Genomic DNA, 20347 nt, shown 5'->3' with positions numbered 1-20347 from the left:
GCTTTTCTCTTCTTTCTTGTCTAGCACTCTGAACCACCTTCCATGCCAAATCAGGTCTCCCCATCTCTGTTTATATCATCTTTTGTCACTCAGCCTTAAAGCAGAGAAAACATGGCTTTTCCCTTTCCCTCTTGCCTGGACTCCTGTATCCTGTCAGGTAGTACATGGATTCTTGCTTCATCCTATTTTTCAAAAGCACCCCTCTGCACTCCCTCTGCCCCTCCTCAAGTGAGAACACTTGCATCTGCCATGTGGCAAGGGTCGTGAGTTCAGTCTCAATTCCTAAGTCCTTTCCAAGTCCCTCTTGACCCCTGCCAGCTGAATCCTTGAGAAGTGTTTTATACCATACTGTCCTATCATCAGTAGCTCTCTAGTGACTACAGTGTGACCTCTCCAATGACCTTTGCATTCAAGACTACCAAAACTATCTGATTTTTTCAAGAAAAGTTAAACTCCTGTTTTAAAAGGAAGAGGGGTTGTTTAGAACTCAGAAATTTAATGTAAGGGGAGTTATGATTCTTAGCACAGTTTGTATGTTGGTTTAATCTCCTATCTGCAGGTCTATTGGGAGATAATCTCCGTAAACAGAAATAAGAATCAACAACTGTGGAAATAGATTTTTAGAACAAACACACTGACAAGAGGAATAATAAGAGCAAAAAGTAGAGGGATTTGGCTTCCTGCTTGAGTGAACCTGGGGCCTCCTAGACATACTAGGATATTTGGGAGCCTAAGGTTGTAATAATTTAAATGAGAGCATTTAGTATCAAGGTCCAACTAGAAGTGAAGCAAGAATTTAATGCATTTGTGTGTTAAGGCCTATGATAAAGACTAATGCGTTAAGATAAGAAAACTTCAGTTATTCTAAATATTTGATATTGTTCTTCAAATTAGAATAAAATACACAGTTTAAGAAAAAATTGTTCTAATCACAATCCTTTCTGAATTTATGCAATTTTTTTAAAATATAAAGCAAAAGTATTGCTTTGTGAAACTTGCTGAAAGATGAAAATACATGAAGATGAAGATCACAAAACTACAATACCCCTATATGTAGTAGAACTGTAAACAAAGTGACATGCAGTTTAGAATGAATTAGTGTTCTGGAGTCAAGACTGCTCAGGTTCAAATTCTGATTATACTCTTATTCTGAGTATTGGGAGGCAAGTTACTTAATCTTTCTGTTTCAGTTTCTTTAATTATAAAATATGAATAAAATATGAACTATAAAATATGAATTATAACATCAGTTGCCTCATAGAGTTGTACAGAGGAATAAGTGATAATAATGTAAAGCACTTTAAAAAGGTACCAATTACATTTTTGAGTACTTATTAACGACCTGCAAAGTATGACACGTATTTTATAGATGATGAAACTGAACCATAGAGACTGATACCTGCTGAAAGTAACACTGCTACCAAGCCCTACAGCCTTAGCAAGTCCAAGATCTTCACTCTTATCTCCAGACTGCCTCCTTGCTTTTGTATTGGTAGAGATATGATAATGGATACTGGCCCTGTCTTCAAGGTAATACTTTAAATAGAAAAACAAGAAGTGAATGGACAATTCTGCAAAGGTGATCTGGAAGCATGGTTTAAAAGGGTGCTTAGGGGCGCCTGGGTGGCTCAGTGGGTTAAGCCGCTGCCTTCGGCTCCGGTCATGATCTCAGGGTCCTGGGATCAAGTCTCGCATCGGGCTCTCTGCTCAGCAGGGAGCCTGCTTCCCCCTCTGTCTCTGCCTGCCTCTCTGCCTACTTGTGATCTCTCTCTCTGTCAAATAAAATAAATAATATATTTTTAAAAAATAAAATAAATAATAAAAATAAAAAAAAATAAAAGGGTGCTTAACTGAGCCTGGAAGGGCTGGGGATGTCTTTCATAGAAGTTTACTGGCTAAACCAGGTCTTGAAGTATGGGCAGGAATTAGATCAGGGCTTGGGTGTGGTGGAAAGTGTCCTAAGCAAAGGAAATAGCAGGCAAAAGAGTGGAGAGGATGCAAATGATACAGAATGTTCCTTATTTACAAGAGGTCAGCTAGGCAGGAATGTAGAACCCAGGCTAGAACAGGGGCCTGATTTTAAGGGAACAAAGTTGAAGCAGTTTTCTTCTACTAGCCATGAAAATATAAGAAAAGGCAGTACAAATGCTCGTACACAATAATGTACACACTGGCCCCAAACAATCAGTACCCTTAGATGTACAAGCTGATACTCATTAACTGCCAGGCATAGGACCAAATCCTCTTAAATATAATGTATGCCCCATGCCTGAGGAGGTCAGATGTGCCTATAGGTAGTGTATACTTTTAAGGAAAATCACCTCATTAACAATTGAGAGAAATCACCCCTACTTCCTTCTTCCAGGTATTCTTTCTTAAGGAAACTTATGTATATTAGAATTATATGTTCAATTTCCTCCGTTTCTAATGGGAAATCATCTCCCTAACATCCTGTTTAAAAAATAACATTTTTGGTGTTTTAATCTAACCATTTTCATGGCAGTAGATCATCTGTAGGTTACATTCAATGCTCTGTGGGTAAGCTGCAGAGAAATATTGGTTTAACGGCCTCCTTACACTCTATTCCTAAAAATTGATTTCAATATAATAGTGAGTTTAATAGTGTAAGCTTATTACTTAAAACCACTTATTAAGAAGTAATTAAAATATAATCTAGTTGAGAAAATTTTAGTATAGGAAAATTTAGCACAGTACCTTCCTTATGCTGAAAGACAACTTTGTCCTTCTCATGCCTCCCTGGATAGGTTCTGGAAAAGTTATTTGTATGGTGCCACCATGTTGAGAAACCTCATATCTTAACAAGGTTAGTATCAGTGACAGTGGAACTCCTTACAATGTAGTCTTTAATAATTCAATTTAACCAATAAAGTATAAGGAAATGCCAGGTACTGCGTTAAGCACTAGGAATACTTTGAGTAAGACACAGCTCTGTCCTTAAATAACTCATTTTATGTGTATAAAAATATAAAGTTTCCATGATGTAATATGATAAGTACTAATTTAGAAGTATGGATCACATCCGTATCAGACTTGAGAATCAAGAGGGAATATCCCCAGACCTGGAGAAAAAAATGAACCAATTCGGTAATTTTTTTTTTTTTTTTTTTCGCTAGAACCTGGATGTGGGAGGGTTGAATCATTTTATATAGGTCAGAAAAACATCTGATTAGCACTAACTTGTCTAGTGTTCATAATTCAAATGAATGATAATGTTACTGGAATTGCTCCTTCTTTTATCTTTGAGAGCACCCGGTCTCCCTTGTAAGTGTTCTAAAAATGCAAATTATGTAAAATGTACCTGCTTAACTAGAATTATTTCCCTATATTATGTAATATATCATAAAATATTTTTAAAGTCAAGTCACTACCTAAAGGTGATAGTATTTCTAAGAACATTTAATGTGGTTATCACAATTTATATAAATTAAGATACTTTTGAGACTCTGAAAGCTATGAAAAATATTTCTCTAAAACTGATGCAAATTTTTATCTATGGACCAGAGAAGTTTTAATGTGAATCTGTGAACTATTTGTCACTGTAATTTGAATTCTTTATTATGGATAATTTATTATGGATAAATCACAATTTTTAATCTGAACAGTCTTCACATTAAAATAATTTAAAGGAATGACCTTTGTCTAGCCTGTGTTAGAACTCACATTTTCCAAATTACATGGAGAGTTTCAGGTTCAGTATTTTCTCAGCTTTTCCATCTGAAGGTAACATCAACTTCCACAGTCAGCCATATTGTTACTGTCACTTCTTTGACTCATTGCGTTCTTTCCTAACATCTTCAATCCCAATGGTCACATGGCAATGACACTGATTTTATAAATATGGTAAATTAGAGATTTTATATTAAATAAAAAAAGATTATTGGATATTGAAAAATTAGCACCTTCCAATCATTTCATGTAGAGGAAAAGAAATGATACTGGTTCTATGTATTTGAAATACAATGTTAAAACATAGCAATTTAGTTTCAAACAAATTTCTTTTTTAAAAAATATGTTATTTCTTTGACAGAGAGAGAGAGAGATCACAAGCAGGCAGAGAGAGAGAGGGGAGGAAGTGGGCTCCCTGCTGAGCAGAGAGCCTGATGTGGGGCTCTATCCCAGGACCTTGGGATCATGACCTGAGCCGAAGGCAGAGGCTTAACCAACTGAGCCACCCAGGTGCCCCTCAAACAAATTTCTTATTTATGATAGAATAAACTATACAGAGGATCATAAATAATATTAAATATTATATGTTTTATATTATTATATATTTATTACATTTATTATACAATTATAATATTGAGATATTTCCAAATCTCCTCACATTAGAAACATGAAATAATTTTTACCCACTATCATATTAGAAAGGCATCCTGATATATTTGAAGGTAGATAATACCCTTTTTACCTATGAACAGTTAAAAATCTCATTTTTTAGTCCTACTGCCTTTCACTTACAGATAGAAATACTTCTCATTTTTCCCCCAGCTTTACTGAGATATAATTGGCATATAACACGTATTAGTTTAAGGTGTAAGACTTGTTTAGTTGAAACATTTATACATTGCAAAATGATTACCACCAGTAGTGCTGGCTAATACCTCTAACACATCACATAATTGTGGTGAGAACATATAAGATCTACTTATTTAGCAGTTTGTAGAGATAATACAGAATTATATGCTGTAATCACCATGTCATAAAATAATATCCAGAACTTACCCATCTTTAATTGGAAGTTTGTACCCTTTAATCAATACTTCTAGTTTTTAAACTGCTTTTCCATGTATTTGATCCTCAAAAATCTCAATATATAAAAAGATGTCATATGCAACATATAACATCTATAACATATTAATAACAACCATATATACAATTATGTTACATATATAATATCTAGAGAGAGTGGGAAATGTGGTTCAAATCATCTTTATTAAACCAAGAAAATGAAAAAAATGTTCATATGTTCTACAACTAGTCAGCAAACTATGGCCCAGAGGCCAAATCTGACCTACCACCTGTTTTTGAAAATGAAGTTTTATTAAAAGATAGAACTACTCATTCATTTACATATTGTTATGACTGCTTTTTTGATACATGGCAGAATTGAGGAGTGACCATTAGGCTCAAAAAGTCTAAAACTTTACTAATCTGGCCTCTTAGCAACAACAGCAAAAAGTCTGACCTTGTTACGCACAATTTATCCTTAAAAATGATATTTAAAGAACTAGTTTAAAACTATTTTTCTCAATTTATGATCTCAAATTTAATAGTATGTAATATATCATATGCACATTTTCCATGAGAAATCTGAATACCATGGAAGGTGAAATAGAGAATTTCATAGCCTTTAGGGTTAATATCTTATTTTACAATACAGGAAGGAGCATATCAAAATATTTATGCTTATAATAAAATAATTAGGGAAGCTCTGATTATTGATAATGATATAACTAGCATGAAATCAGAGAAGTAAAAAAAGTGTTCTCTTAAGGTGGAACTAATAGAGTTTTAATTTAGTATAGCATGCAATTCCCTTTCTACGAACATTTAAGATTAGCTTGTACTTAGTTAGCTAGCTCTTAACGGAAGCAAATACTGAATAATTCTTTCAGACTTAAAATACACACTAAGGCTTATTGAACCCCACTTTTGAACACGATTTCCTATTAGGGAATTTTCCACTTGCGTACAAATATTTGGCTCTATTTTCTTTAAAAACATCCTCTGCAGAAAAGATGTGCTATAATTCTATTATATCTAATATAAAATTGTACCAAAGATAATAGATTCTAACCAGCTAGACATACAGATGAATTAAATATAGATTTGCTGGAAGACATACATAACTTTAAACTGTTGCCTGCCCATTGATTTTCTACTCTTAAGATATTTAACTTTAGAGAAACTGGAAGTTTCTTTTTATTATTGCTAGACTCCCCCCTTTATTATTGCTAGAAATTTCAGGGAAATTTAATTTGGAGAATATAATAAAGAACTGATATAGATAAATGAAACACAAATATATAGTAAAGTTAGAGATTTTTTTAAAAATGAAACTACATTTTAACTGTCAGAATATTTTGCTTTTAGTTTTTATTTTGATGTATTTGAACTATTGAAAAATAATGAGGTCTTTTCCTTAAAGTCCCCAAACTCAATATTTTTCTAAAAATGCATATGCAACCAACTTTCAAGTGTCTTTTTATGACCATATTATAATTCTTGCAGGTCTTATCAACAGTAAGAGTCCAAAAACTCATTCTATATCTTATGAGCATTACCTTTATTTTTTTCTTTTTGCATTACCTTTATTTATTCATTTTTCCTTATTTTGCTTAATTAAACCAAATAAAAACATTGATGACCTACTAAATGCAAGGCATGTATACAGTTTGAAAGAAAATCTTACTTGATATTCTCCATTAGTTTGGTGCTAGATACTTTTCCCTCAAAGGCTGGTCAATAGGGACAAGGTTGAATAGAACCAAGGTAAAGAACTGCTGTCTGTTTGTCTGGTTTCTTCTTCTACCTCAGTGATTTCAATAGCTTTTTAGCAGGTTCCTTTTAAGAAGAAACACAATGTCATAATAGACATAAAAAGCTAATTGCTAAGTATTCCATAAATGTTAGTCCCCCCCCACCCCCTTATCTTCTTTATCCTTCCCTTCTACTTCAGGCTTTCTCAAATCAAAATCGCTATTCTTACCCTTGCTAGAACTTTTAAAGCTGGTTGGTACTGGTTCGGCAGGAGGAAGGAAAGAAAGTATGACTAGAAATCTCTCACTGCTTCTCCAGGCAAAAACTTTCTACACTGTCCCATTTCAGATCTCATTTGCTTTTAGACAATTTAGTGGTATGTTAAAAACACTTGCCTGTATCACTAAAATGACAATTATACTGTAGTTCCATATTATGCTACTCATTAATTTGCAAGTTCCTGGGTATCAGAAACAAAATCTCAATACTCAATTCCCATCTGGGGCAGAGTACAACATAACTATTTATTGAATGGATAAAAATGTGTACCGACTGAATGATTCTTAATTTAACTGTATTTAAAATCTTATGTAACCTTCTAGTAATGAGGGCACTATGGTAAAAACAAATTAAATTTTCAATAAGTTGTCTATATATACCACTTTAATTTGGAAAGTTTAATTCACTAGAAGTAACTTTATTTAACAAATATTTCTAAAATTATATGTTTATTTACATAAATATATATATACACATGGGTTAAATGGTTTTTTTAATTGAGATTTTCATGTTATACATCTATTTTGTAAAATAAAAAACTTTGGTAGAAAGATTAGAAACATCAGAAACTTTTGATTAAGCCAAACTGATAGGTAGGGGACTTTTATGTTGATAGCTGAGTCAAGTTTATCTGCTGGGGAAGGCAGGAATTCTTAAAAAATTATAGACAGCAGTTAGATGTAAGTACTCTGCAGTTAAAAGCAGCAGTAGTTTATTTAACAGCTTGTTTGGAATCAAGTAGTACTTACTGTTTTGGTTTTTGCCGACTTTTTCCATTTACAAATGAATCAGTGCCCATTTGAAATAGTTTCAAAATACAGTCAAAATGAAATGTCCCAAGTTCACCAATATATTTTATTAACTGGAATGATAGTACTCTTTAATGGTATTTTCCTGGTACTGAGTTTGTGTATTTCTTCACACATTCTGTAAATGAACACCCGCCAAAATAAATATCTATTATATTTATACCAGATTGTTTCTATGTAGGAACACCATGTCACACTGCTTGCTTTCTTGAAGGAATACAAAAGATTAGAAGTTGTGAATGTTGACTACAAACTTTGGTTTCTTTTTTTGAAATGCTACCTCAAACTAGAATTTTCAAAACTGAAATTTACTGATACTAAAAGGTACTCACAAAACAGAATCTAGGTAAACAAAGCAAAACAAAAAGTTCAAATATATAACCAACCCTCAGTACTAATTTTTATCAAACATCTATCAGTTTTTGTCCTAAGAAAGCATTTCAAAGTAATGACCCAATAAAACAATAGAACACCAAAATAGGCACGAATTTTTTTCTCATTTGTTTTGAGTGTGGTGCTTTGTAATTTCTATGAATGGTCTCTGAAGATCAAGTTCACTGTTTTTAAGATTGAGGAAAGAGACTTGCTCAAGACTGAACAAAGAGGAGACTGCAGAGCCAAGGCCAGAGTTTCTGCAGTGTCTACAAAGGGCCTCCAGAGTTTCTCCAAGGAGCAGCGGGAGCCAATGGTGGGGCTGTGTAAGGGCTAGGCAGGCAGGACCCTCACGATCCAGATACACGCTGCATTCTCTTTAACAAGAGTTGCTCAGCTTGCATCTCTGACATATTTGAAATTTTGGGTAAGAATGAGCTTGAGGGGCGCCTGGGTGGCTCAGTGGGTTAAAGCCTCTGCCTTCAGCTCAGGTCATGATCCCAGGGTCCTGGGATCAAGCCCCACATCGGGCTCTCTGCTCAGCAGGGAGCCTGATTCCTACTCTCTCTGCCTGCCTCTCTGCCTACTTGTAATCTCTGTCTGTCAAATAAATAAATAAAATTAAAAAAAAAAAAAAGAATGAGCTTGAAAAGAAGACTTGTGCTCTTAAAAATAAATATTTGAAAACCACTGTACTATTTCGTGCCCCGTAGGAAGAAAACATGGAGACCCAAATTTGAAATGATGTCACTGTTAGTAGCTACCATGAGAAACACTTAGAAATTGCATTTCAAAATAAGGGAAAAGGGGTTCTGAATGTAGTTTCTATAAAAGTAAAACCTTTCTTCTTCTTCTTTTTTTTTTTTTAAAGATTTTATTTATTTATTTGACAGAGAGAGATCACAAGTAGGCAGAGACTCAGGCAGAGAGAGAGAGAGGAGGAAGCAGGTTCCCTGCTGAGCAGAGAGCCCGATGCGGGACTCGATCCCAGGACCCTGAGATCATGACCTGAGCCGAAGTCAGCGGCTTAACCCACTGAGCCACCCAGGCGCCCTTCTTCTTTTTTTTTATACTGTGGTTATTGACTTGGTGGTTCTAGAAATTTGAATCCTACAGAAATGAATAACGAATAAACAAAGTTTGGTAGAGGAACTTCCAATGTGTTTCAAAATACAAGGACAGCCAGAGCCTACAGAAAAGCATAAGAATAAACTAACAGAAATTAGAACAATGGAACGCTTTATGGACATATTGACAGTAAAAGCAACACATGGACAAACACTAGGAAACAGATTTCTGGAAATGAGGTGCTCCAGTGAGAGTAGAGGTAAAGGAAATGACATTCCTGGTTGGGGGAACAACAAAGCTGAAGAAGGGAAAACATGTTTATTGAAGAGAAAGATCCAAATGGAGAGGAGTGTATGTGTCACTGATGTATAAGCTTGAATTGGTAAAATGGAGTTATTTTGAAGAAATACTTTGAAGGCAATAGAAGATGACACTGAATTTAAAGTATGCAAAAGGGGCAATGGGTACTACCTTTGGTACTCAGCAAGTGCTTTAGTGCTAATAAGCCGGTAGTGTATTCCGCAAGGCACTTTTCTTTTACTGTCTTAAATTACTGGTTGTAGAAGTATCAAAAGATACAAGATTGTTTTCATAGATTTATTTCTTTAAGATTTATTTATTTGAGAGGGAGAGTGTGTTTGTGTGTACATGCAAGGATGGCAGGGCAAAGGGAGAAAATCTTCAAGCAGACTCACCGCTTGGCATAGAGCTCCATGCAGGGCTTGATCTCACGACCCATGAGATCATGACCTGAGCAGAAAGAGTTGGACACTTAACCAACTGAGCTACCTTGGTGCCCCTGTTTTCACGGATTTAAAGTCACATAGGCAATGGACACAAAGCGACATTTTATATTTTTGCAATTGTGCTGACAAAAAAGTAAAAAATAATAAGAGGTAACTTAGCCATACTCCATGACCTAATCCCTCTCTTTCATCAGATTATATATCACATATAAGTTTTAGTTTTTAATCATCCTTTTTTTTTTTTTTTTGAGAGAGAGAGTCCATATGAGCATGTGGGGAAGGGAGGGGAAGAGCCGAGGGAGAGGGAGAAAGCATCACAAGGAGGCTAAATACTCAGTGAGGAGCCCCAGGTGAGGCTGCATCCCCGGCCCCTGAGATCATGACCTGAGCTGAAATCAAGAATCACATGCTTCACGGACTGAGTACCCAGGTGCCCCCATCATTCTGCCCCACCCACCATTTTAAAGATTTTATGTATTGGAACGAGAGAGAGAGTGAGCACAAGCGGGGAGGGGGGCAGAGGGAGAGTGAGAAGCAGACTCCCCCCTTTAGCAAGATGCCCAATGTGGGGCTCACTCTCAGGACCCTGAGATCATGACCTGAGCTGAAGGCAGCTACTCAACCGACTGAGCCACCTAGGTGCCCCCTTCTCAGCCCTTTCTAAAGCATTTGAAAAACAAGAAATTTTGTTTAATAGTAAGTGCTTTGGGCTTGAGAAATATTTAAAATAGCCTCTTCTGGGACAGGGTAGAAATATTTGTATACATTAGAAAAATAATGGATATTATTAGACAAAACTGAGGAAAGAAAATTCTTTAGAAATTTTTGAATTAAATGACCCTGAAGAAGTGTTCTTTTCCATTTACAGCTTTTATTTTTGTTTCTTCACTATGCAAGATGTGGAGGCAAAATTTTACCTAGTATAATAAAATAAGTATTATAAAAAAATAATCAATGAGCTAGAAATACCCTTCCAAGGTCATATCAATTAACGGTCTTTAGAAAGAGTTTATTGTATGGTTATTAATTTTTAGGGAAAATTAAAAAGTGGTACAAATAATATACATAAAATAGATCTCAAATGAAATTATCTCACAAAGATTTTTTAACTTCTGAATATATTTTTCCAATCTCTAGTGTCTTCAGACCATCCAGATGAAAATGTTACATGTTTCCTCCCCTCCTTTCTCTTTTCCCAAGTTCATTGTAGAGGTCTGTGGCTATGCATGCATGCACATGCCTTTGGTTCTTTCTAAGATCTGGTACAGAGAAAATCTTTTATTTTTTAAGATTATTTATTTATTTATTTGACATAGAGAGAGAGAGATCACAAGTAGGTGCGTGGGTGGAGAGGGAGGGGTTTGGGAGAAGGCTCCCTGCTGTGCAGAGAGCCTGATGCTGTTGAGGGGCTGGATCCCAGGACTCTGAGATCATGACCTGAGCCCAAGGCAGAGGTTTAACTCACTGAGCCACCCAGGTGCCCCAAGAAAATTATTTTTTTAAGAAGCAAATTTTTTTCTTCTTGGGAGTTACCTGGTTTTGCTGGGTAAATACTGTGATACGCTTGTTGAGAGATGTGCATGGGAAGTCTGTCAGGAGGCATGCTTGACTGAGAATAGTGGTTATTAGACAGTATTCTAAAATGAATGGCTACTATAACTGCAGTGTTTTTGTTTTTCTTAGAAAGCAGGCTTGGAAGGAGAGCTGAATTGCATTTAAATAAGACTATTAGGAGAGGGAAGAGAGGAGAGTGCGAAATGGCTGGTTTCAGATCAGAACGTGGTTTTGAAGAGTAATGATATGTCAGATAATCTTGATTATAAACTTTCTGGTAACCTCACTCCATTTTCCACTTCTGACAGCTAACTTCTGCAGCTCCCGTTTCGTGCAGCTGTATCTGCCCTGTGCATGAGCAGGGGAGAAAAATCAGAGCCTTCTTGATTTAAGAACCTCTGGATTACTCACAAGCATAAGTGCGCACACACGTTTGCAGAACTGTCACACATGCACACAAATGCATATAACCATTAAAAATGTTCCTGCCTTTGACCTTTGACCAGGGGAGGTCAGTTTCTTTAAAGATCACTCTGTTCTTCCAATCACTGTGGTTATACTCATAGTAAAAAAAAAATTGAATTTTAAGAGCACGCACAAATTTATTCGGGCCTCTGATAAGCGACTAGAAACAGATGGAAAGTGCCAACTTTTGGGGGCTTCCAGGGACACACAACCTGTGAATATAACCATTTAGAAATTTTTCATCATTTATCTTGTTTTTCTTTTGCCCAAGATTCCTTTGTACTTGTGGGATATTAAGAACAAAAGCTATATACTTATATGGATAAAAGACTTCATTCTCATTTCTCTTTATAACTCAAGAAACATCACATCAAAGCTGTTTTATTAGCTTTTCACAGTGGTGGTATTATGAATATGATTCTGCTAATTCTTAAAACGAGCAACTACTGTCAGAAAAAGCCTTTTGTTACATAATTAACTTTAATACTGTATCATTTTTGTTGTATGGTCTTATTGTTAGGTGCCTATCTTTATTTCACATCTACTTTTGTCCTATAATAACTAATATTTTCTGAACCAGAATAGATCTTAGAGATCATCTAATCCAGCTAAACTGTGCAGAGAAAGACATTTCATCTTACAGATTTCATGAAAATAACTTTTAGGGAGTACTACATAAAGATGGATAACTGAATCCTGGAAACATAGATGTATTTCATATTAAAGAACTTTCACAAAGAAACCTTTTGAAAATACTAATTAGAATTTGTAAGTTGATACGTAGGGATGAACAATATGTACATTGACTTGCTCAATGAGAGGGCTGACAGAACTGTGTTAGTTAAGATGCTTTGGCTGTAAATAACAGAAAATGCAATGAGAACTCGCTTAAAACTAAGGAATATTTATCTGATGCTAAAATGTTTTGAGTTAAGATCATCCCCAAGTTGGCTAATTCAGCAGCTCAATTACTTCATCAATGACAGGATCTAGCTAACTTCCCATTTTGTCATCCTGAGTATCTAGGGTTGTCAGATTAAGTACAGGACATAAAGTTAAATCTGAATATTAGTTAAATGATATATATCCCTTGTGATATATTCATTATCTGAAATTTCATATTTAGCTGGGTCCCTGCATTACTGTTTCTCAAATCTGGGAAACTTATTAGCATTTTGGTTTTTCTTTCAAGGCTAGCTCTACTTATCATCACAAGACAGCTACCTTATCTCTTGGTGTCATATGTATATGCCAAAATCCAGTGGCATAATAAAGATTTGGTTGCTAAGGAAGAAGGTGGAGGAGAGGTGGTTTTGTAGGTAACCAACAATACAGGTCGCCAGGCAAATCTGAATTTTTGTTGATCTAAACATAATTTCCTCTAATATTAAGTAGTTAATTATATCATAATATGTAATTCAGCCTGGCTTCTGATTCAAGGATAGGATTTCTTTTCTGTAAAAATCTATTTTTTGTTTTTGAGTCTCTTTGCTGGAACTGGGAAAGCCCCTATCACTGGTTGCATCTAAAATAACAATTTTTATTGAGAATTCTGAACTAAGGGAGAGCATAGCTCATTTGCACATTTCCCCTTTCCACATTATTCATAGGGCACATTTAAGAGGTTTTCCATGTTCATGGTTGCTGGTTCTTTCCTGCTCCTGTATGTCAGCTGTTCACATTATGCATGGCCACATTGTACCTCCGTTTCCTATGTTCTCTTCCTCCTTCCACTCTCCCACCTTTAAAGCCATAAAATATCCATAGGGCCATATTTGTGCTTAAATCATAATGGTTTGATATGGGCTAGATAAGCTAATCTGTATTAATATTTACTTTACTAATGTGTTGTACCTCTGAGGTAATTTAAAGCTTTAATCATTTCAACAGTTCAACCTCTTTAAAAAGCTCTTCGGGAATGCTGCCAATTTCGGCATCTTAATGGCATGGCACTTTTGGCTTCCCTATCACATTCTCAGAGGCAGGTGGCTACAGGGAAGCTTGGCCTATATGACTCCACTGCTTGGAGTATATTCATTATGTCTGTCTGGTCTCTCTTATGCCATCTTTTATTCCCTCATCACATTCACATTGCAATCCACTGGTTTCTGCAGTTGTTTTCTCCACCCGATTTCATGTCTCATCTTGAGTGATTCATAAGTGACTTCAGTATTTATAGATGTGCCCCACCCCACACCCTAGATCCAGCATTTCTTGACCTCTTCTGCTGCACTGGCCTTTAACTTCTTTGGACTTCAGTGATCTACTACCAGTGCCATATTCCACTGTTACCTCGCCATTCCCAGCAACTCTTTACCCTTCTTTTTTTTTTTTTCTTTACCCTTCTTAATGACACTTCACAATGTTACTCCCTTATTGAGTCCCTGCTGTTTTCCATGGTCCCTCTTCCTTACCTTTATCAAACTATTTGATTTCAAAGGAACATAAGCCTTCAGACTATAACAAAGATTCAAGTCTCTGAGCCCCTACATGAACTGGATTCTCTCCATCCTGCTCTATGTCTTCCATCTAACCCTGCATGCTATGGCTTATCTCATCAACTAATCTCAACTTCCATCACACTCAACCTTTAAACTCCTATCCTGGATGGGTGTAAAATTTTGTCCTTTGAAATTCAGCACCTATGTACCTAAACCTGCTAAGTAAAGGTAGGCCACTGCCATTTATCAGCAATGCAAAGAAGATAAGAGTATGGACTCTGGAGCTAGCCCACAAAAGCTCAGTTCCAGGATCCTCCACTTATTAGCTGGGTACCCTTAGAAAAAAAGCATAACCACTTTGTGCCTCATTTTCATCATCTGCAAAGAGGGGATAATAGTCAACATATCTCACAGATATATTATGATGGATAAATGAGCTGATATTTAAAAGGTGCCTAGAGTAGTAGATAATGGTTAAATAAATATTTTACTTTTCCCTTAGTTTTGTTTCCATTTTTAATAATAAATATGCCAAACCTTCACTCTTAAATTCTCCAACCAGCTCATGATCCATTACTTCAGCAGAAGATCTGGACTAATTCTTAGAGTATATATAGGACATTACATGCGAACTCCTTTAAATTATCGTCCACTGGGGGCGCCTGGGTGGTTCAGTTGGTTAAATGTCTGCCTTTGGCTCAAGTTATGAGCATCAGGTTCCCTACTCAGTCGGGAGCCTGTTTCTCCCTTTCCCACTGCCTGCTGCTCCCCCAGTTCATGTTCTCTCTCTCTCTGTCAAATAAATAAATAAAATCTTTAAAAAAATTATCTTCTCCAGATAATTTAACTACATTGATACACTGTATGTCTTTCTAACCTAAAAGAAAGAAATGACCCAAGTGAAATAAATTTTCCTCCCTTTCTTAAGATCTTATCCCTCAAATACCCAACATTTTCTGTGTATATTTAACCTTTTTCTACTTGCTCTTGTCTTTAACCAATAAACATGGTTTATTCCTAAAAAAATAACCAGAAATCCTTCTTCAACTCTGTATTTCCTTTTTGCTATTTTCCTATCTTCATCCTGTTCTTCATCAGATGTCTACATTTACTGTTTCTATCTTTACTTCTCTCATGACTATTTTTGACAAATGATAGTAAATATAAGAAAGTCTAATATTAAAATTAAGTGGAAATAAAGTCAGAGGGGTCAAAACTTTAGAACTGGCTTTTGCCCAACCTTATTCAGACATAGATACTCATGATCTTGAATGGCCATATATCTTATAATGGTTTTCTTGCTCTTTTTTTCTGTCTTTTTTTTTTGTTTTTTTTTTAGATTTTTATTTATTTGACAGACAAAGATCACAAGTAGGCAGAGAGTCAGGCAGAGAGAGAGGGAGAGGAGGAAGCAAGCTCCCCGCTGAGCAGAGAGCCCGATGTTCGGCTTGATCCTAGGACTCTGAGATCATGACCTGAGCCGAAGGCAGAGGCTTTTTTTTTTTTTTAAGATTTTATTTATTTATCAGAGAAAGAGAAGGGGAGAGAGCAAGCACAGGCAGACAGAATGGCAGGCAGAGGCAGAGGGAGAAGTAGGTTCCCTGCTAAGCAAGGAGCCCGATGTGGGACTCGATCCCAGGATGCTGGGATCATGACCTGAGCCGAAGGCAGCTGCTTAACCAACTGAGCCACCCAGGCGTCCCCGAAGGCAGAGGCTTTAACCCACTGAGCCACCCAGGTGCCCCTCTTTTTTTCTGTCTTAACAATTAATTGTTTTAGTTTGACTGCCCCTGCTGTTTCCTGTTTCCCTCTTCTAAAACGAAACCAGCCCCACAGAGTCCCACTACAATCAAGGCTTCACTGTTCACTATTCCACCACAATTATTATCAAGGGTAGCAACAACATCTGTACTGCCAAACCAAGAGGTCAATTCTCAGTCTTCATCTTAATCAGCTTCTCAGGAAGTTGGTAGAGTTGATCATTTCCTCCTCTTTAAAACCTTTTTTTCAGTGGCCTTCAAGATACCACTTCTCTTAGTTCTCTTCCCATTTTGCTAGTTATACTAGTGGATCTCTCTTGGCTTCTTTTGCTGGATTCTTCTCACTTATCTGCCTTTAAAATGTAGAGTACACAAGCACTATCCTCAGACATCTCTTATTACCATTCTTCATCAATTCCCCCTTGTTGACCTCAATTAGTTTTTTAGCTGGAGATACTATTTATATGCTGATGACTCTTAAATCTATATTTCAGTCCAGATTTTTCCCTTGAACTCGATATTCATGTATCTAAATGCCTACACAACATATTCCCTTGGATTTCTAACAGGCTTTCAAACTTAATACATTCAACAAACTTTTGTTTCCCCCCAACCTTTTCCATCCTTAGTCTTCTCCATCTCAGTCAGGGAGAGTGTATAAACATGGGGAGCTCTGTGGGGAACACGACAATAAAGCTGATAAAAGAATGAAAACCAGTGAAGGAGACGGAGAAGTAGAAGAAGAGGAAAATGTAAGATCAAGAAAGAAATGAGAGGAATAGCCAATCCTGGAAAAGCTATAAAGATAAGTATAAAGTGAGGGCTAAAAATGATCCAGAGGATTAGCATTTCAGAAATCACCGATGACCACTGCTTTGGTATATTGGGAATAGTTTACTTGGGAAATAGAAACATGGCCGTCTAGTGTTAGTAAGTGCAAGCACACACATACCTTACAAAATTTAAGCCAAACATTCATCCAGAGTTTCAGTTCTGTACTGTATTTTTGAATGCTTCAGGCTACCTTTCCATCTGTATAACTTAGAAGGACCTCATATCTAATATGTCCTATAATGAACTCATTTATTTTCCTTTCTCTGTTCTCCTTACTCCCAAACAAATTAATGCCAAATACCAAATTTTCCTAAATTCTCTATGATGTTGAACAACACCAATACCTAGTCATGTATCTACAGTAGAAAAAACCTTAAAGATCATTCTGTTTCTTTCTTTCCACCCATTTCTAATTTGTGAAATCTGATGGAAGCCCCTAATCTCACCAGCCTAACCTGAGTCTCTATTGGCCTCCGTATCCTCAAGCAACATACTAATAAGCCTTCTAACTGGCTCCCTTGCCTAACAACTTCTTATGCCCAACTCTTTCAGCTATATAGTTACTAGTTATCTTGCAATAAAGCACTTTAGTTAAAAACTGAAAGGTGCTTCTGACTTCCCAACTGCAATAACACAATCTTAGAATAATATACCAAGGCCTTTGAAATTTGGCTCTCACCTACCATTCCAACCTCACTTTATGACAGTTCCTCTCTTGCCTTAATATAATCAAACTGAAGTATATTGCAGGGGGCTTGCAAATATTTCCCATACTTCTGTCTTTTGAATAAATAGCTAGAGGTTTCAAAGTTCAAATAACCTTTTCTCCCTAAATTGTAAATTTCAGAAAGTTTGGAAAATAAAAGAAAAAAGCCATAATATTGTCATTGTAATGTAACATCTTTGTTTCCCTCCTAATAGTAAACATAATTTTGCATAATATTCTTGCATAGTTAGCTATTCCTTGTCATGGTGCAGAAAAAGAATATCAGAAACTATATCGTATTATTTTGAGGAAGGAAAAAAAAATAGAAGAACAAAAAAAGGGTGGGGACAAAACAGAGCTATGAATAAGGTTTAGGATGCATACCATGATGACCTACTCATCTACCATGGGTGAGCCACATATTTGGCTTTCAATTTTCTAGTAACCAATGTTAAAAACAGAAACTTTGTTAGTTATCCAAGTCCCGGTGTCCATGTGATTAGAATAAAATGTCCCAGTAATTTCAACTCATCTTGGAACAAATACTGTAAAAAGACATTCTTCTGAGTTTCTTCTAAAGAGAACACCAGGTGATATACTTAACAACTTCTGGGAAGACTCCTTATTAGAAAAAACACATCTCATTTCACATCATTGTTCATATTGAAAATCAATATAGATTGATGTCATTTCACAAATCAGAGTGATTTTGTAAAAACCATCTTTTTGGAAATCATTTGATACTATCGAGATACCCAGATCTTTGCTGGTCTGCTTTAAATCATGGCTAAATATTAACACATTGAAATACTCACATATAGTATATATTAGTCACAGTAGTGGCTGAATTTTACCTGTCAATAAAACTTTCTGAATAATGTTTTTCTTAAAAATGGAATTTTAAATAGTTCTTGTAAAAGGTGAAATCTTAAAACTTCAGGTTTCCTATTGGGCAGTTAAGTCTTACTTAGAAGACTGGACTTTAGGTTAAGAAGTAAAAATTCTCTTTTCTTGAGCATGAGTGTGATTCCCCCTGAATAAGCTCTTGTGGCTGAGACAGGGATGCTATAGTCTTGGGTTTTTATATCTAACAGAATATAGGATGTTATCCTAGAAGGACTCAAAATTAGTTGAATAATATACTCTAGTTTGCAGAGATTCTCACTGTCCCCAACCTTGAGTCCTCTCCACAAAGATAGCTAGGTACAAGGACAAATTCTGGGCCACCTTGACTGATAAATTGAAATATTATATGTCCTTAAGAAGCTTAGATACTAAAATCTTTGTTTTTACATTCTCTGAGTTTTTTAGAACATTTGATAAGATAAAAACAGTTTTTCAACTTTTGCCTTTATCAATGTTTGTAGGGTTTTGAGATATGGATTCTTGTCCCTAATTAATTCTGTCACTAACTAGATGGCCAACCTTGAGCAGGCTACTTCAAGTTTCTGAGCTCAGTTTCCCTCACTTTGTAAAATGAGGGAATTGTAGTAGGTAATTGGCTCCATAGGATTCCTTCCAGTTCTGAGTCACACTGATCCTCTGCCCATCAGCTACAGGGGAAGAATCTCCTCAGTCTGAAGAGAATAAGTAATTACTAATGTTTCTCTAACAGTGGATCTGGAATACTAGGTGACAGTCACACATCTTAGGTGAGAGCATAGACTTTGCAGGGGAAAAGTCCTGGTTCTAAGCTGCCACTTACTAGTACATGGCCTGGGGCAAGAATTAACCTCTCTGAAGCTCAGTTTCCCTGACTATAAAGTGAGAATGATACAAGCCCTTTAGGGTTGTTGTATTCAAGGGGACACTATAAATCCTGCACTAAAAGTACAGTGTCTACACAAAGCAAGTGCTCAATCAAACATATCCATTTTCAACATTGTTGTTTCCTTGGGTCCACTGAAATAATTGCTCTTCTAACAGTGTTTCTCCAAACTGAGTATCAGCACTATTATAGTTACAGTATTTAAAGGTTTTCAAGGTGCCAACTTGGCTGACTAGTAAAAAAATTGGAAAGACACTGGCTCAGGGGATTTTTAAAAAATTAACCAAAACAACCTGTGTGTTGACCTTTACCCTGTAGTTCTTTTATATAATAACAACCTATTAATAGACATAACTTTAAGCTGTTTGATTTAGTGCTAATGTAGTCCAGGCCAAATATGCTACCTTTCTTGCCTGCTACGAAGAAATTTAATGGAAGTTTTCTTCATTTTTCTGTTTGATTTGAAATAAGATTGTGGGGAAGTTCTTAGTTTTGGGTTCCCATCAATAGATATTTAGTCCCTTTAACTTTTGATCATTTGTTGACTATATTTAAATATAACTATATGTGATAAAATCATTCTTAGATTGTTGAGATAAACTTTGAAGGCTGTATAAGTACTTATTTTATAATTTAAAAACAATTGCCTAACCATAAAAGAAAAGGAAAAAATTCCCCAAATGTGGGAAACCAGAGTTCTTGGCTATGCTCTTAAACTACAGCAGGAAATATGTGTTTGTTTATTATGACCCTAGTGCTTTCATAGCCAGATTAATTTCAAACACAGAGTTTGCATTCCTTTTAACCCATAATTGTCACCCTGACTTGTGGAAACTAATAATTTGCAGGGAGTTCAAGAAGAACATTTGCATAGTTTCATCTAGTAGAACCTGGATTGTCCCATAGATTTAGAGAAAGACCCTTTGTGAACAATTCTAACCATAGGGCCGCCTACAGGTTGTGTCAGTTACCACAAAGTAACTTTCTGGGTCAACCTATGTTAAAGGTGGCTTTCATGGACTATCAAATTTTATAGCAAAAGAA

General features: G+C 35.9%; 2 long non-coding RNA genes across 2 annotated transcripts in view; one reads left to right on the top strand and one right to left on the bottom strand.

Annotated features, from left to right (window-relative positions):
• The window catches only part of LOC309844059, a 50101-nt gene that overhangs the window by 24254 nt on the left and 5500 nt on the right, over positions 1-20347 (top strand). The gene's annotated exons all lie outside the window — the stretch shown is intronic.
• LOC309844058 overlaps positions 1-20347 on the bottom strand; it is a 55226-nt gene that overhangs the window by 29510 nt on the left and 5369 nt on the right. The window lies entirely within an intron of this gene.

This window comes from Mustela nivalis (assembly GCF_964662115.1).
Source record: "Mustela nivalis genome assembly, chromosome: 11".
In the NCBI taxonomy this organism is placed as follows: Eukaryota; Metazoa; Chordata; class Mammalia; order Carnivora; family Mustelidae; genus Mustela; species Mustela nivalis.
The sequence above is the reverse complement of the archived record's forward strand: the minus strand, read 5'-3'. Positions and strand labels throughout refer to the sequence as shown.